Raw genomic sequence first — 17,765 nt, forward strand, 5'->3', positions numbered from 1 at the left:
TACTTGCGAAAGTGCTTGCTAATAGATTGAACAAAATAATATCCTCCCTCGTAAAGAATGATCAGGGGGGTTTTGTCCCAAGCCTGTTCTACCCGAATGAACATACATAGATTTTTCCAAAATATACAGTATCCCCATGCTCATTCCTCTACTCATGTGATTTTGTCCTTGGACACTTGCAAGGCGTTTAATAGTGTGGAAAGGCCCTATTTGTTTTGAGTGTTGCCAAAGTATGGATTCGGACCTCGGCTGATTGCCTGGATTCGACTCCTATACACTGGCCCGATGACTAGGATACGGGTAAATGCCTCGGCCCCCCCCGAAGTTCTCCATCTCCAGAGGAACGAGACAGGGATGCCCCCTGTCCCCACTCCTTTTTGCGCTGGCCATTGAGCCACTGGTAATTCGTATTCGTTCGGCCTCTGATATTCAAGGTCTTGTTATCGGTACCATAGAAGAGAGGATATCCCTGTATCCTGACAATACCCTCAGATATTTGGTAGATCCCTCTAAATCCCTGTGTGCCCTCTTGAGAGAGATGGAGGACTTTGGTGGGTTCTCGGGTTTCCGGATTAATTGATCCAAGTCTAGTCTCTTTCCCTTAGACCCTGGGGCTGAGCAGGTAATTTATCCAGGTTCCCAACTTCAAGTTACACACTCGTTGCGCTACCTGGGAGTAGTGGTACAATTACCCCTGCACTCATATGTAATTAATAATTTATGCCCTCTCATCACACAACTCCAACATCGCAACTCAATGGATGGATCTTCCACTGAACCTTATGTGTAGAGTAAATACAGTATGATAAAAATTATTTTACTCCAAAAACTTTTATATTTGCTAGCTAATGCCCCTGCAAAATTCCTAAGATTTTATTTAAACGTATTGATTCCCTCTGTATAACTTTTCTATGGAATAAATGGTCCCCTAGGATAGCCCTGGAGATTTTAAAACTACCCACGTACCTAGCTGGCCTTACCTTTCCAAGCTTTTACCTCTACTATTTGGCATCCCAACTGGTGGTGGTACATGATTGGCTGCATCCTTCCCCTCATAACGTTTGTACTACTACAGAGGCCGCTATAGCCTCCTCTCTCGAATCACACAACATTGTATACAGCAGACAGCCTCCGGCTGGACTGGGTACTGTGATGCTGCAGACCACATTATCCCTTTTCAAAATAGTGGTGAATCGTTATTCTAAGGAAGAGTGGACTTCCTCTCTTAATAACCTGCTTTGGCACAATCCCATGCTGGGCGAGTTATTAAAGATCACGCATCCCCATTATTGGATAGTTAGAGGCATTAAATATCTTAACCATCTGTATACTGCACAGGGTCTAAAGTCCTTTCACCAGCTTCAGGAGGATTTTGGACTTCCTCCATCATCCTTGTTTTTTCATTTTCAAATTACATACCTGATTCCAAAAAAGTTGGGACACCGTACAAATTGTGAATAAAAACAGAATGCAATGATGTGGAAGTTTCAAATTTCAATATTTTATTCAGAATACAACATAGATGACTTATCAAATGTTTAAACTAAGAAAATGTATAATTTTAATGGAAAAATAAGTTGATTTTAGATTTTATGGCATCAACACATCTCAAAAACGTTGGAACAAGGCCATGTTTACCACTGTGGGGCATCCCCTCTTCTTTTTATAACAGTCTGCAAACATCTGGGGGTTAAAGAGACAAGTTGTTCAAATTTAGGAATAGGAACGTTGTCCCATTCTTGTCTAATTCAAGCTTCTAGTTGCTCAACTGTCTTAGGTCTTCTTTGTTGCATCTTCTTCTTTATGATGCGCCAAAAGTTTTCTATGGGTGAAAGATCTGGACTGCAGGCTGGCCATTTCAGTACCCAGATCCTTCTTCTACGCAGCCATGATGTTGTAATTGATGCAGTATGTGGTCTGGCATTGTCATGTTGGAAAATGCAAGGTCTTCCCTGAAAGAGACGTATATGTTGTTCTAGAACTTAAATATACCTTTCAGCATTGATGGTGTCTTTCCAGATGTGTAAGCTGCCCATGCCACACTCACTCATGCAACCCCATACCATCAGAGATTCAGGCTTCTGAACTGAGTGCTGATAACAATTTGGGTTGTCCTTGTCCTCTTTAGTCCTCTTTAGTCTGGATGACATGGTGTCCCAGTTTTCCAAAAAGAAATTCAAATTTTGATTCGTCTGAACACAGAACCGTTTTCTTTTTTGCCACAGTCCGTTTTAAATGAGCCTTGGCCCAGAGAAAACGCCTGCGCTTCTGGATCATGTTTAGATATGGCTTATTTTTTTGCCTATAGAGTTTTAGCCGGCAGTGGCGAATGGCACGGTGGATTGTGTTCACCGACAATGTTTTCTGGAAGTATTCCTGAGCCCATGTTGTGATTTCGGGGCCTCCTCTAGAGGATCCAAGCGAACTTGGTCTGGCAAGTCAAGACCCACTTCTCCACGAACAAGGCCCCTTCAGCATGTATCTGGGGTGGCGAGATGCTGGTTCCCGGACCCATAAACTCCTCTGGTACATGTCAGGTGGGTCCACGAGGTCATTTGGTTCGGCTACAAGATCGAGTTTCATTCTTACCCTCCGGTAAGGTTCTTCCTTCCAACGTGCAACTATCCCCGGTCTGCTTACAGGCTCTTTCTGGGGCAGTGCAAGACCTTTTACTTTTTTTTTTTTGGAAAATATTTTTTATTGAATTTTTGAAAGCATAACAAGAAACAGGGTAATTAGCTTGTATGCGCACACGTCACACACAACTTGTGGTCCGTGCTGCAGCTGGCCGCAAGCCTTTGCAGGAATTCGTATGCCTATGTTTATGCTGAATACAAGACATCTAATTGTAAGTGCATTATCAACTGTTTTTTGAATAAATCTCAAGGGTAATACACTATTAGCCCTCTTTTTTCCTTTAATACACGGTGGTTTTGTGAGCTTGTAAAGAAGGATGAGGCTGTGTTTCTTGCTGGTACTCGTTGCCATCTAGTGGAGAAAGAAAGGTAGAGCGGTTCTACATCCCACTTCAGGATTTTAAAGAGGAAGCAAGGCGGTGGTTTCACTGAACAAGTGCATACCTATTACCATCTGGTAAGAGGCTAATTCTTGGTGATTTACACGTGGTGTTTGTTCACAAGGAGATTGGATATTTTTTCAGCACAAGAAAATATAGTTGCACCTTATTTATTTCCGTTTGGTAAGGATGAATTTCACTCGGTGGTGGATACACGTATTATTCGGATAGAATACAATTCTACTCACCTGCAAAATATTTATGGACACTTATGAACTTTTATGTTTATGCACCAATGGATTTGCATTATTAATTGGCTTCACAGATTGATATATGTTATATATATTTACTTTTGTTGATTTGGTTCACACATAGATATATGTTATATATTCATTATTTATTTGTTGTTTAGCGCACCCCACACCACATATAAATTAGCTTGTATCAGCAATAAGGTACAAAACATTAACCAGTTAAAGAGAAACTTGTTACTTCAGTTCCAATTACAGAAGGTTAATGGCAGTAATAGCAGTGGCAATAACAATGGCAGTGAGTGTATCGTTTAGCAGTGAACAATTAACAATGAACAATTAACCGACCAGAAGTCCCAGTAGTTATTGAATTTCTGCAAGGACAATGAGTTTACAGCCAATGACTTCTCAAATTGATAGTTTATCTTCAGCAAGGAAATTACCTCAGTCAGAGTGGGGGGAGATACATTTTTCCACTTGCGTAGTATAAGTGTTCTGGTGGCTAGCAGCATATGATTGATCCAGGGCCTATATTGTGATGGTAATCTATCTATTCCTAGTTGCAGAAGTGCCAGTGCTGGATTGGGGGATACTATGCAACCGGTGTGAGTGGCGATATAACTGAACACTTGGTTCCATAGGCCCTTGAGGGACGGGCATTCCCACAGCACGTGTAGTATCGTACCTGTCTGGGAGCATTCCCTCCAGCACAATGCAGAATAAGCCTGCGAGAACCCCGCCAGCCAAAAGGGTGTATAGTACCATCTGTGTGTTATTTTCATCGACATCTCCCAGTGGTTAACGCAATGCAAAAACCTGTGTACTATGGACATTGCTTGTTGCCACTGAGAGATGGTGTGGTTTCCTTAAGATCCCGCTCCCATTTGAACATAGTTGCAGTTTTTAGGAATGAGAGGTCATCCAATAAAATGTGGTAATAGTGGGACAGTTTAATAGGGGTCTGTGTTTGGCTCGTGAACCCACTCCAGATTTTACCATCCACCGGTATTTTTTGTAGCGGGTGTTGTTTAAGGAAACTCACTATGCGTACGATATGAAAAAAGGCCTTCGGTGGAAGACCCTTTTGAAGCATAATGTCAGTGACAGTGCTCAGTGTGCCATTATTATAAAATAGTTTTAAAGTATGGATGTTCCATTTCTGGAGAAGGGAGAGCGGAATGTCGGGAATGTGACTACATATTATTGAGATCAAGAGGGGGTTTGATGGGAGTATGTCTAAGATGTTCAAGGGTACGGTGGATCTGCACCACGCATGCAGGGCAGCCTGCATGGTAGGTGAGAGGTCCCTTAGGTCCCATGGGATCCACTTGTCACTTAGGAGAGAGACCTTTTACTTTGAAGAGTGATGGTCCCAGTTTCGACTTCAGAACATTTTCAGGGTTTTTCTCAAACCTGTTTAAAGTCCCCAGGAAGGAAAGCAAGGTGCATCCAATTCTGGACCTCAAGGCGCTGAACTGCTTTGTGCGGGTACAGAAGTTCAGAATGGAGTCCATTCGCACAGTGGTGGCTTCCCTGCATCAGGGGGAATTTTCTTGCCTCCATCAACATCAAGGATGCTTACCTTTACATTCCAATATGTGTCGGTCTCCAGCGCTTCCTCCGCTTTGCCGTGTGAGAGGAGCATCAATTTGTGGCTTTACCCTTTGTTCTCGCTTCTGCTCCTCGGGTCTTCTCAAAAGTGTTGGCCCCCGGTGCAAGCATTGTTAAACCAATGGGGGACTGGGTACTGGGCTACTTGGATGACCTCCTTCTGCAAGCGGAGTCTCCTACTGCTCTGGTGGAACACCTGGAAATCTCCATACAAGCTTGAGGGTGTTTGGCTGGATTCTGGATTTTCAGAAGTCTGCTCTGGTTCCATCCATAAAGCCTGACTAGCTGGATCTGACTCTGAACTCGGCCTTAGCCAGAGTGCTCCTTCCTCTAGACAAACTCCAGAAACTGCAGGCTGTAATTTGTCTCCTGCTGTCCAGCAGATAGTAATCCCCCCGGACTTGCATGGGCCTGATGGTGTCTACCTTTGAGGTGGTTCCATTTTCAGAGTTCCATACGAGGTCCCTGCAAATGACATTCTGGCCAAATAGGACAAGAATCCACAGTCTCTGGACAATCAGATCCCACTGAGCTGGGGAACAAAAGAGTCCCTGATATAGTGTCTTCGTTCTTTGTGCTTCAGCTGGGCAAATACTTACTCCCCTTGTATTGGACAGTGGTCACCACGGATGCCAGCCTGTCTGACTTGGGAGCTGTCCTCTGCAAAATTTCTGCTCAGGTGGTCTGGACACTGGAAGAGTCCAGCCTACCGATCAATTTCTTGGTACTTTGAGAGAATAGACTGGACCTGGAACATTGGACAGATCGTCTTCAGGGATATCCAGTGTGCATTTTCAATCGGACAATGCCACGACCGTGACTTATGTCAATCACCAGGGGGGTTTAAGAAGTGTCTTGGCGGCTCTGGAGGCAGCTGGCCTAAGGTAGACAGAATGGTTCGTTTCAGCCTTCTCCACCGTACACATTCCCAGGGTGCAAAACTGGCAGGCGGATTACCTCAGTCGGCAGGCGATGGACCAAGGGGAGTGGTCCCTTCATCCGGAGGTGTTTCATCAGTTGTGTCTCCGGTGGGGCATCTCCGAGGTGGATCTGTTGGCATCCCAGGTCAACAAAAAGGTGCAGAGGTTTGTGGCTTGGTCAAGGGATCCCCTGGTGGACGCCACAGACACGCTGGTGGCCCCGTGGGGTCAGGATCGTCTGATTTACCCCTTCCCTCCTCTCAAGCTTCTGCCAAAACTGCCACGCAGGATCGGGGCAGAAGCGATTCCGGTCATCTTAGTGGCTCCGGACAGGCCTCGTTGGGTTTTTTTACGCTGATCTGATGCGGCTGGTCTCCGACGTTACTTGGAAGCTTCCTCTCAGCGAGGATCTGCTGTCCCAAGGACCGATCTTCCATCCAGCTTTGCAGTCGCTGGCTTTGGCGGCTTGGCTGTTGAACACCAGGTGCTGAAGGATAGGGGTTCATCTGAGTCAGTGATTCCTAGACTGTAAAAAGCTAGGAAATCTACTTCTAGGAGGATCTACCTTCATACGTGGAAGACGTACATTGCGTGGTGTGAGTCTCGTGGGGTTCATCCTCGCTCCTTCTCGGTGGCTCATATCTTGACCTTCCTTCAACGGGGGTTGAACAGAAATTGGGCTTGAGTACCATCAATGGCCAGGTGTTGGCTTTGGTGGTCTTCTTCCAACAACCTTTGGCCACACACTCCCTTGAGCGTACCTTTCTTTACGGTGTCCAACATTTGGTTCCTTGGGGACCTCAATTTGGTGCTTTCGGTCCTTTAGAAGCCTCCCTTTGAGAAACTTCAGAAGATTCCCCTGCTTATGCTGTGCCAGAAGGTGGGCATTTTGGTGGCTATCACTTCTGCGCGCAGGGTGTCGGAACTCACTGTGTTATCCTGTCGTTTACCTTACCTGATGATTCACAGAGATAAGGTGGTTCTTCGCCCCTGTCTGTCGTTCCTTCCAAAGGTTGTCTCTGATTTTAATTTGAATGAAGACATTGTGTTGCCTTCCCTGTTTCCCAGGCCTAAACATCCAAAGGAAATTGCTTTGCATGCCTTTATTGCCTTGGATGTGGACGCGGCAATTAGTATGTACCAGGCAGTGACAAAGTCTTTCAGGAAGTCAGACTCTCTCTTTGTGCTCATGGACGGGCCTCGTAAAGGGTTGTCCGCTTTCTCTGTGACCATTTCCAGATGGATCAGACAGACAGGTTTTCTGCTTATAGTGAGTCTGCACATAACACATTCAGCACATTCACCAGCCAGAGTTCTGGCTCATCAGATTGAAGGCAGCTAGAGATAAGACTTATACGGCGGTTATCTGTACCAGAGCATGGTGGTACGAGCAATACCACACAGCTGATAACACTGCATGACGTTAGAGAAGAGCAGTTATTGACATATTTTATTTGGTTGGAGTATAGGTAAGCTAACATGACCATGTATTTATCTGAATGTAACTTTTTCCTTAGGACTCATTTACACTATGTTCATTAACTTCTGTCAATCATCATACTCAAACAATGTAAATATTCCTATAGTGCTGCACTGCATAAAAAATGGAGCATGCTGTACCTGCGGCACTGCATGTCACCACACAGTAGCACGTCATAATGCACTGCGGTGCCCTGTAGTTCAATTAAATAAAATCAATTTTAATTGATTTTGTTAAATTTAAATTAAAAAACGGGTACACACGATGAGATAATCAGACGAAAGATCGTCCATTTTTTTTTTTTGCATGCTATAGTAGTCTCCATATCGAAAATGAATAAGTTACTAAAGTATAAAAATTCTCGTACAACCAAATAAAAATTTGGAAGTAATGTAATGTATTTGTATTGTATTTTCAGACAAAATATGTACCGATTCGTGTTTGTCAGGAAAATGTCATGCGAAAGCTGTGTACTAACCCCAATCAATACCAGGCCCTTTGAGTCTGGTATAGATTTTGAGGGGAACCCCCACGCCAAAATATTTTAAACATTGCGTGGGGGTCCCACCCCCCAAAACCCATACCAGTCTCTTATCCAAGCATGCAGCCTGGCAGGTCAGGAAAGGGTGGGGGTAGTGAAGTGGCATGCTTGGTAGGTAACGTCACAAGGCGGGCAGATAGTTATTTAAGAACTGTCAGACAGCGGGAGTCTTTGTTGGGAGCAGAGATTTTTTTTTTTGGGTCGGCGGGCATCGTAATTGACTAGGGATCTATGCTGGGGGACATTTTTTATTAAAGGGCTTGTCAAAAACTGCCTCTTGTCTTTCTTTACACTACACTTTTTTGTGGTGAATGAAGTACCCCATACTCATTCACATAGGAGGAGGCAGTATCTGGGGGCCCCCTTGTTAAAGGGGGCTTTCAGATTCCAGTAAGCCCCCCCCACCCACAGACCCCCACAACCACTGGCCAGGGTTGTGGGAAAGAGGCCCTTGTCCCCATGGGGACCCCATGTTGAGGGCATGTGGCCTGGTATGGTTTCGCTCGTCCCCCTTTTTCCTGACCTGCCAGGCTGCATGCTCGGACAAGGGTCTTTTATGGATTTTAGGGGGGAAGCCATTCCCATTTTATTTTCAATTTTGGCATGGGGGTCCCCCTCAAAACCCCTTTTTCTTAATTTTTCTTTGCTCACATTTCTCGCTGTCAGCGGAAAAACAAACTGACAGATGACGACTCATTGGTTGTTAAGCCTGCCAATTCCTTAACAATGACAGTTACACGCCTTTAGAGATAGAAGCCGCAAGCGGTGGTTTATCCCCATCCGGGGGATTTGAGCTGCTGCTCTGTGAGTCTGCTTACCTGATGACACCCGCATGCTTGTTTCTATCAGAGGGATTATTTCTATCCTGGATCGAGCCATATATTCCTGGCTTTTCGCTCCTTATTGGTTACCGCCGCTTGGTCTCTGTTCTCATTAAGACAAGCATCTTGCTTAACCTGTCTACAGTAATACCAGTTATCAGATTCACTTCAGCAGATCATCCCCCGTTTATGCTTTATATTTTGTCTACCTCTCCTTTGTCTAAATTCTGGCTACTGTGAGCACACATCTGCCTTTACAGGGAACTTGTATACCAGTAGCTCCGGAAGAAGCTTGAATTTTTAAGCGAAACATGTAGGGCACCTGGTTACATGAACCTCCCCTTATGTGTAAAGTTGTACCAACCACACCAGAGGACGCTCTGCGTTATCCTTGACATCGTCCTCGAGTCATGTAGGATGTAACGTATAGCATCCCCCTTTACCACTCTGTTCATATCATGCAATTATTGTAAACCATTTTGTATGTTTATGCCTTATTGGTAAGGTGTATTTTGTTGTGTTTTCTTCTTTCATGTATTTTGCTAAACCACCATCCCCCTTTGTAGGGGGTTCCCTTCCCTGATTTTATGTCAATCAATAAAAAAGTTTTTTTACTCTAATTCTATTGTGCCTAGAAAGTCCATTCATATTCTTGACAATCACCAGGATGTGGCACATTGTTCCCCTATTTTGCTGCACTAGTGCTGGTGCATTAGACTTGATCAATATATGCATAAAGTCTTAGAACTTATGGGGTTTTTTTGCCCCCTTTTTCAAAGATGGATCACACTGCTATATAGTAAACCTCAGGTGGTGATCAAGCTTTGGCTCTCTGTTTACCCCTTTTTCGATGTTGGTAGGGGCACTAGGCAAGGATGCCCCCTTTCTCCCTTCCTATTTTCTCTAACAATGGAGCCCTTGGCAATAGCACTTCTGTCATCCCCAGCGGTTGGGGCCATTCAGGTGGGATCCATTGAAAAATGTTTAATGCTTTATGCCAACGATGATTTTGCCTTCCTCTTGAGCCTCAAAGTCAATTGGGCCAAGTCCTCTATTTTGCCACTAGATGATGGAGCCAAGGGGGCAGTGGATATTAGTCTGCCGCTACACTGGGTCTCATCTCTGACTTATTTAGGAGTCCAAATCACTGCTCAAATTACCGACTATATGCCTCTAAATTTGGCCCCACTAGTAACTCAACTAAAGCAGGGTCCAGGCCTTGAAAAGGCTCCCAGTCTTAGATAGGCAGAAGAAACTTCTTTAAAATGAAAGCCCTCTTGGTAATTTTATACTTCTTATGGCATGCTCCAAATGTTATTTTAAAAATCTGGATGGTGTTATTAGTTAATTCCTGTGGTCCCCATCACCCCCCGCCGCATAGGACTTAGGGTACTGCAGGATGTCTAGGGTCAGGGAGGAACGGCCAAAATATTATCTTGCTGGTCAAATGGTGTTTGCTCACCGTTGGCTAGTTGGGGATGAGGTTACTGTTTTGGAGTTGGTGCTTCTGAGCTACTATGAAAGCTTGCGGTTGGCTTTGTTCAGGGGACCCAAATCCATCCTTAAGCCCCGTACACACGTACTGATCGTCGGCCGAACGATCGGCCGTCTTTTGTCCAGGGCTGTCGTGTCTGTTGAAAACTGCAAAAGACTGCACACAAATTTTGTCGGCCAACAACAGAAGCGATGTCATGTGATGGTTAACTTTCCTTGTCTTTTTTCTTTTCTGAGCATGCCCAGTCTTGCTAATCTTCTGTCGATCGGCCAAAATCTGTACTGACTGGCGAACAATCGGCCGTTCTGGTGTTGGCCAACAAAAATTTTAATGCCTGCACGACAGATTCTGTTCGGCCGAAAATGCGCTGTCGGAAGCATCATACTAACAAGCCTACAATCGGCCGAATATTTACGGCCGACAATCAGTACGTGTGTACGGGGCTTTACTCTTACTACTACCAGGAAAGCCACCATTAAGGCTTGGGAAGTGGCTGAAAGACTTTTGAGTTCTAGCTATGTTGGAATCTCACCTTCTTCTCCTTTATGGATGAATCCGGGCTCCCACACTTTTATGGTTTGCCTGACCCCATGGTGTGGAGGTCTAAAAGTATTACAACAGTTGGGGACATCACCAGATAAGGGGAACTTCTCACATCCGACAAACTATAAGCAAAACACGACCTTCCAAATTCCTATTTTTTTTTTTTTAAATACGCCATGCGTTTCAGGTTCAGTTCTGTAACAGTGGGCAGATTCAGCCTTCTGCCCTTGAAAGTCTATTATCAGAAGATCTATCTACCTTCGCTGTAGTTTACAAAGAATTGTTCAAGAAAACACCCCTGCAGTGACAAAATGTAGGGAGAGATGGATTTTGGAAGTGCTTACTGTTCAAGGAGAGGGCTGGGAAGATATGTGGGAACAGCCTTTCAAGCATTTAGTGTCGGCAAGGGACAGATAGATGTTCCTTCCTAAGTTCCTTAATAGGATCTATAACACACCGGCTAGAATGGCAAATATTTATCCTACCTCCTCTGCTGAGTGCTGGCGATTGTAGGCAATCTCCGGCAAATTTTAAACACATTTTTTGGAAATGTCAATTCATTCAAGATTTCTGGTTGCAGGTGACTTCTTGCATTGCTGAAGTACTGGTTGTTCCCATGACTATGTCAGTTCAATCTGTCTCCTCAGTCTGGTAGGGGGATGTGGTACATTCCAAAGCACCTAGATCCCTACTGAACATTTTATTATTCTATGCCCACAAAGCCATTCTTTTAAAGTGGAAAAAGTCAGGTTTTCTCACCCTTTCCTATTGGATGGGCCTGGTAAACTCCATGGTCCTGTTCTACAGGACTACCTACATTTCTCGGGCCTGAGAAGAAGTTTAATAAAAGTATGGCAGACCTGGTTAGATACATCCTCCACTACCAGTTGAGGGTCAAAAGTATATATTCAGGACAAATATATTTGACATCAGACACCTTTGGGAGATTGAGAATTGTAAGGCTTTGGTAGAATGACCAACTTTCAGGATGGTCATATTTCTTCTTCCGTTGTGCTGTATATGCAATTGCCTTAGAATTTCCACATTTATGATGATATGAAACTGTCCCTTTTTTTGTTTACAATACAAGTAATCTCCGTTCATTGACATGCTTGGGTTAAACAATTTATGGTGGCAATACTGCACTGTAACTACCCTCATGGGAGTAAATTCACTATCCCCATACACTTGGACTCTATACCCTCCTTTGCATCCGAGCTACCACAGGATTACCATCAGGGAAGCACTATTTTCAAAGTACTTTATCTTCAAAATAATTATTCATTGTGAACTTTTTTATTCATTTCCCTGATACTTTTTGTATCATTACATTTATACCGGCCGGTATTGTTATTCATGTTTTATGTTTGTCTGTCTTGTTTTCTGTATACACATCTTTGTCATTATCACCAATTTATACTGCACAGTAGTGAAATTTCACCAAACATTACAAATAAATGATAGACCTAGGATTATACTATTGATTGCCTCCCTGCCTCATACTTACCAACCCATTACCAATCTTTTCTCTGCGTCCTGTGCAGAATATTTTTCTTAGAAAAAAACTGAAGTCCTATAGCAGGAAGTGATAGTATACCCCCTAGGACTGCCACAGGGGCGTACCCAAAATTGTTTCCACCTAGTCCTACTCCTGAAGAGAGCATAAGCCCAAGGGTCTAGAAACATGGAGCTGTGTCCGTTAGAGCGGCCACCCGCACTTTGACAACGCAGAGTATTTAGTACTGGTAATAAATACTCTGGCTAACACCAGGCATTAAATTGCAGCATGTTTTTGCTACTAAAATACCCCATGACTTCATAAAAAAAAAACTGCAGTATTATAGTAGCGTTTATTAGTGAATGCCAAAAACGTTTTGAAAACCACTGTGCAGTATCTTACCGTATACTCGAATGAAGTAAGATACCGCTTTGTGAATGAAGCCCAGTGTGTTTTAGAAGCTGCATTCACTCAGATAGAGCTCATTTCATTTCTTGGCTGGAGAATTCCCATTATCATTTAGTCCAACCTATCTATCGTTAACCCCTGAAATAACTTTTAAATCTCAAGAGAGCCCCTGCTAACAATTACTGTATCTACAGCTTGTTTATTAGTGTGATGACCAGTGGTAAGAATCCCCTTTTAGACAGCTATAAAGATCATTGGTGTTAGTGAAAACGTATCTATACGGCACAAATTACTCCTTTCTGAAGGAACCCCTAGCAACTTCTGGAAGGACCCTGGTTTATATAGGCTTACCTAGCCATTTCCTCCCCAGCCAAATTGTCCCTGGCCTGCCCCTTTCATTCATTGGATTTCAGTTTTTTCAACCATGAAGGCTCAGTATCACATGTGCAGGTTACCTAGAGTGGTCTGCATACACATAAAGCCTACCTAAGAACTCCTCCAGACTGACATCCACCCATCAAGACATTTTGATCTTTGCATAACTCCTCCCAAGAGCCAACGAAAAAAAAAAAAAAAGGCCTCGGCAGTTTAAGTCATAACATGCTAGTATGTGTCACAGACTTGGGAGGCTTTTGGGAGAGGACTGCAGGCTAGACTCCTGGCCACTGTCTGTGTGGGGCAATCCTTATTGGTAATCTAGTCAACTCAAGCCACCTGTCTTTCACACATTATTTATTAACAACCTATTATCTACTGTGGGGATGTGTTTACATTTTATTAATGTCTATTGTTCTTTGGGAGCTCGATGTCGGTGTGTCTAGCCTAGAATGAGATCTGATTGTTCAGGTGGTTAATTGTGTCATCTATTGTTTGCCTGCTAGCATTCTGCCTAGGCTGATTTACAGTGCCTTGCGAAAGTATTTGGCCCCCATGAACTTTGCGACCTTTTGCCACATTTCAGGCTTCAAACATAAAACATATAAAACTGTCATTTTTTGTGAAGAATCAACAAGTGGGACACAATCATGAAGTGGAACGACATTTATTGGATATTTCAAACTTTGTTAAATAAAAAACTGAAAAATTGGGCGTGCAAAATTATTCAGCCCCTTTACTTTCAGTGCAGCAAACTCTCTCCAGAAGTTCAGTGAGGATCTCTGAATGATCCAATGTTGACCTAAATGACTAATGATGATAAATAGAATCCACCTGTGTGTAATCAAGTCTCCGTAAAAATGCACCTGCACTGTGATAGTCTCAGAGGTCCGTTTAAAGCGCAGAGAGCATCATGAAGAACAAGGAACACACCAGGCAGGTCCGAGATACTGTTGTGGAGAAGTTTAAAGCGGATTTGGATACAAAAAGATTTCCTAAGCTTTAAACATCCCAAGGAGCACTGTGCAAGCGATAATATTGAAATGGAAGGAGTATCAGACCACTGCAAATCTATGAAGACCTGGCCGTCTCTCTAAACTTTCAGCTCATACAAGGAGAAGACTGATCAGAGATGCAGCCAAGAGGCCCATGATCACTCTGGATGAACTGCAGAGATCTACAGCTGAGGTGGGAGACTCTGTCCATAGGACAACAATCAGTCGTATACTGCACAAATCTGGCCTTTATGGAAGAGTGGCAAGAAGAAAGCCATTTCTTAAAAGATATCCATAAAAAGTGTCGTTTAAAGTTTGCCACAAGCCACCTGGGAGACACACCAAACATGTGGAAGAAGGTGCTCTGGTCAGATGAAACCAAAATCGAACATTTTTGGCAACAATGCAAAACATTATGTTTGGCGTAAAAGCAACACAGCTCATCACCCTGAACACACCATCCCCACTGTCAAACATGGTGGTGGCAGCATCATGGTTTGGGCCTGCTTTTCTTCAGCAGGGACAGGGAAGATGGTTAAAATTGATGGGAAGATGGATGGAGCCAAATACAGGACCATTCTGGAAGAAAACCTGATAGAGTCTGCAAAAGACCCGAGACTGGGATGGAGATTTGTCTTGCAACAACACAATGATCCAAAACATAAAGCAAAATCTACAATGGAATGGTTCACAAATAAACATATCCAGGTGTTAGAATGGCCAAGTCAAAGTCCAGACCTGAATCCAATTGAGAATCTGTGGAAAGAACTGAAAACTGCTGTTCACAAACGCTTTCCATCCAACTTCACTGAGCTCAAGCTGTTTTGCAAGGAGGAATGGGCAAAAATTTCAGTCTCTCGATGTGCAAAACTGATAGAGACATACCCCAAGCGATTTACAGCTGTAATCGCAGCAAAAGGTGGTGCTACAAAGTATTAACTTAAGGGGGCTGAATAATTTTGCACGCCCAATTTTTCAGTTTTTTATTTGTTAAAAAAGTTTGAAATATCCAATAAATTTCCTTCCACTTCATGATTGTGTCCCACTTGTTGTTGATTCTTCACAAAAAATTACAGTTTTATATCTTTATGTTTGAAGCCTGAAATGTGGCAAAACTGTAAGTGCTCAGTTAATTGGCATGTTAATGATATCATGGTCAGCCCTACCTCGTTATCTATCCATTGCGTGACTGTTTTGGTAAATATTTGACTGGTCACTGAAATACTTCTCAAAAGTATAAAAGTCTGTAAGTTGGTTCAATAAACAGTTCATTCTGGTTTCACTCCAAAGCTTGTACTGTCGAGTTCTTGGGGTAACTATAGCCAGATTCACGGTTCCTGTGTTCCAGATTGCTTAGGAAGCAGCTTCTTGGCGGAGATACCCAGTCCAGGTTTCCTGTTCCTTGACAGTATGCATCGCATACTAGCACATTATGACGCTTTATCTGAATATGAAACCCTCCAAGCACGTTGTCACCAATAAAGGCGCTTCCATCTTCACCTGGTCTTCTTTCCGGGTTCGTAGGTTTCCAGTATCTGACTGGCCGAGCCGGCAATGATGTAATTCCTGCTCATATGCACCCGGGAGTCACTGTTTACAGCACGGCTCTAAAGGAACAGCACGAGTTTGATGTTCCTTCAGAGAGCATGTGCCAGAGACATCACTGGCTGCATCTAAAGTAAATATCTCTTGAACGGTGCACGTTGAGGAGATATTTACTGTACCTATAGGTAAGCCTTTTTATAATCATACATAAGAAATTATTTCCACTTTAAGAGTAAGGCAGGGTGTTGTGATGTTTTTAGGAAGCTACAGTCAGGTCCATAAATATTGGGACATTGACACAATTCTAATCTTTTTGGCTCTATACATCACCACAATGTATTTGAAATGAAACAAACAAGATGTGCTTTAACTACAGACTTTCAGCTTTAATTTGAGGGTATTTACATCCAAATCAGGTGAAAGGTGTAGGAATTACAACAGTTTGTATATGTGCCTCCCACTTTTTAAAGGGACCAAAAGTAATGGGACAATTGGCTTCTCAGTTGTTCCATGGCCAGGTGTGTTATTCCCTCATTATCCCATTTACAAGGAGCAGATACAAGGTCCAGAGTTCATTTCAAGTGTGATATTTTCATTTGGAATCTGTTGCGGTCAACTCTCAATATGAGATCCAAAGAGCTGTCACTATTAGTGAAGCAAGCCATCAATAGGCTGGAAAAAACAAAAAAAACCCATCAGAGAGATAGCAACAACATTAGGTGTGGCCAAATTAACTGTTTGGAACATTCTTAAAAAGAAAGAACACACCGGTGAGCTCAGCAACACCAAAAGACCCGGAAGACCACCGAAAACAACTGTGGTGGATGACCAAAGAACTCTTTCCCTGGTGAAGAAAACACCCTTCACAACAGTTGGCCAGATCAAGATCACTCTCCAGGAGGTAGGTGTGTGTGTGTGTCAAAGTCAACAATCAAGAGAAGACTTCACCAGAGTGAATACAGAGGGTTCACCACAAGACATAAACCATTGGTGAGCCTCAAAAACAGGAAGGTCAGATTGGAGTTTGCCAAACAACATCTAAAAAAGCCTTCACAGTTCTGGAACAACATCCTATGGACAGATGAGACCAAGATCAACTTGTACCAGAGTGATGGGAAGAGAAGAGTTTGGAGAAGGAAAGGAACTGCTCATGATCCTAAGTATACCACCTCATCAGTAAAGCACGGTGGTGTTAGTGTCATGGCGTGGGCATGTATGGCTGCCAATGGAACTGGTTCTCTTGTATTTATTGATGATGTGACTGCTGACAAAAGCAGCAGGATGAATTCTGAAGATTTTCAGTCAATATTATCTGCTCATATTCAGCCAAATGCTTCAGAGCTCATTGGACGGCGCTTCACAGTGCAGATAGACAATGACCCGAAGCATACTGCGAAAGCAACCAAAGAGTTTTTTAAGGGAAAGAAATGGAATGTTATGCAATGGCCAAGTCAATCCCCTGACCTGAATCCGATTGAGCATGCAATTCACTTGCTGAAGACAAAACTGAAGGAAAAATGCCCCAAGAACAAGCAGGAACTGAAGACAGTTGCAGTAGAGGCCTGGCAGAGCATCACCAGGGATGAAACCCAGCGTCTGGTGATGTCTATGCATTCCAGACTTCAGGCTGTAATTGACTGCAAAGGATTTGCAACCAAGTATTAAAAAGTGAAAGTTTGATTTATGATTGTTAATCTGTCCCGTTACTTTTGGTCCCTTAAAAAGTGGGAGTAAAAACTGTTGTAATTCCTACACCTTTCACCTGATTTGGATGTAAATACCCTCAAATTAAAGCTGAAAGTCTGCAGTTAAAGCACATCTTGTTTGTTTCATTTCAAATCCACTGTGGTGGTGTATAGAGCCAAAAAGATTAGAATTGTGTTGATGTCCCAATATTTATGGACCTGACTGTATATACAGTACCCTGCCAGTCCTTCCCATCAAACATGGTCTGCCTGCATAGTATAGAGAAGCAAAGAGTTCCAGTTGTGGTATAAGTGGGTCTAGAATAAGGCATGTAATTAAAACTAAAGTTTTATTTAAAAATGTCATTAACACATTGATGAGAGGGAGAAGAGGAGAAACCTTAAAGAGAAGAAAATAAAAGCGGATTGCAGTTCCAATTTTAATTATTTGGAAGTACTTAACCAGTTCTGGACCAGAAGGATTTGCCCCCTTAATGACCAGGCCCTATTTTGCGATTTGGCACTGCGTTACTTTAACGGACAATTGCGCAGATGGTGGCGCTGTACCCAAACTAAATTTA

The sequence above is a fragment of the Pelophylax lessonae genome (genome assembly GCF_965119305.1).
Source record: "Pelophylax lessonae genome assembly, chromosome: 4".
NCBI lineage: Eukaryota > Metazoa > Chordata > Amphibia > Anura > Ranidae > Pelophylax > Pelophylax lessonae.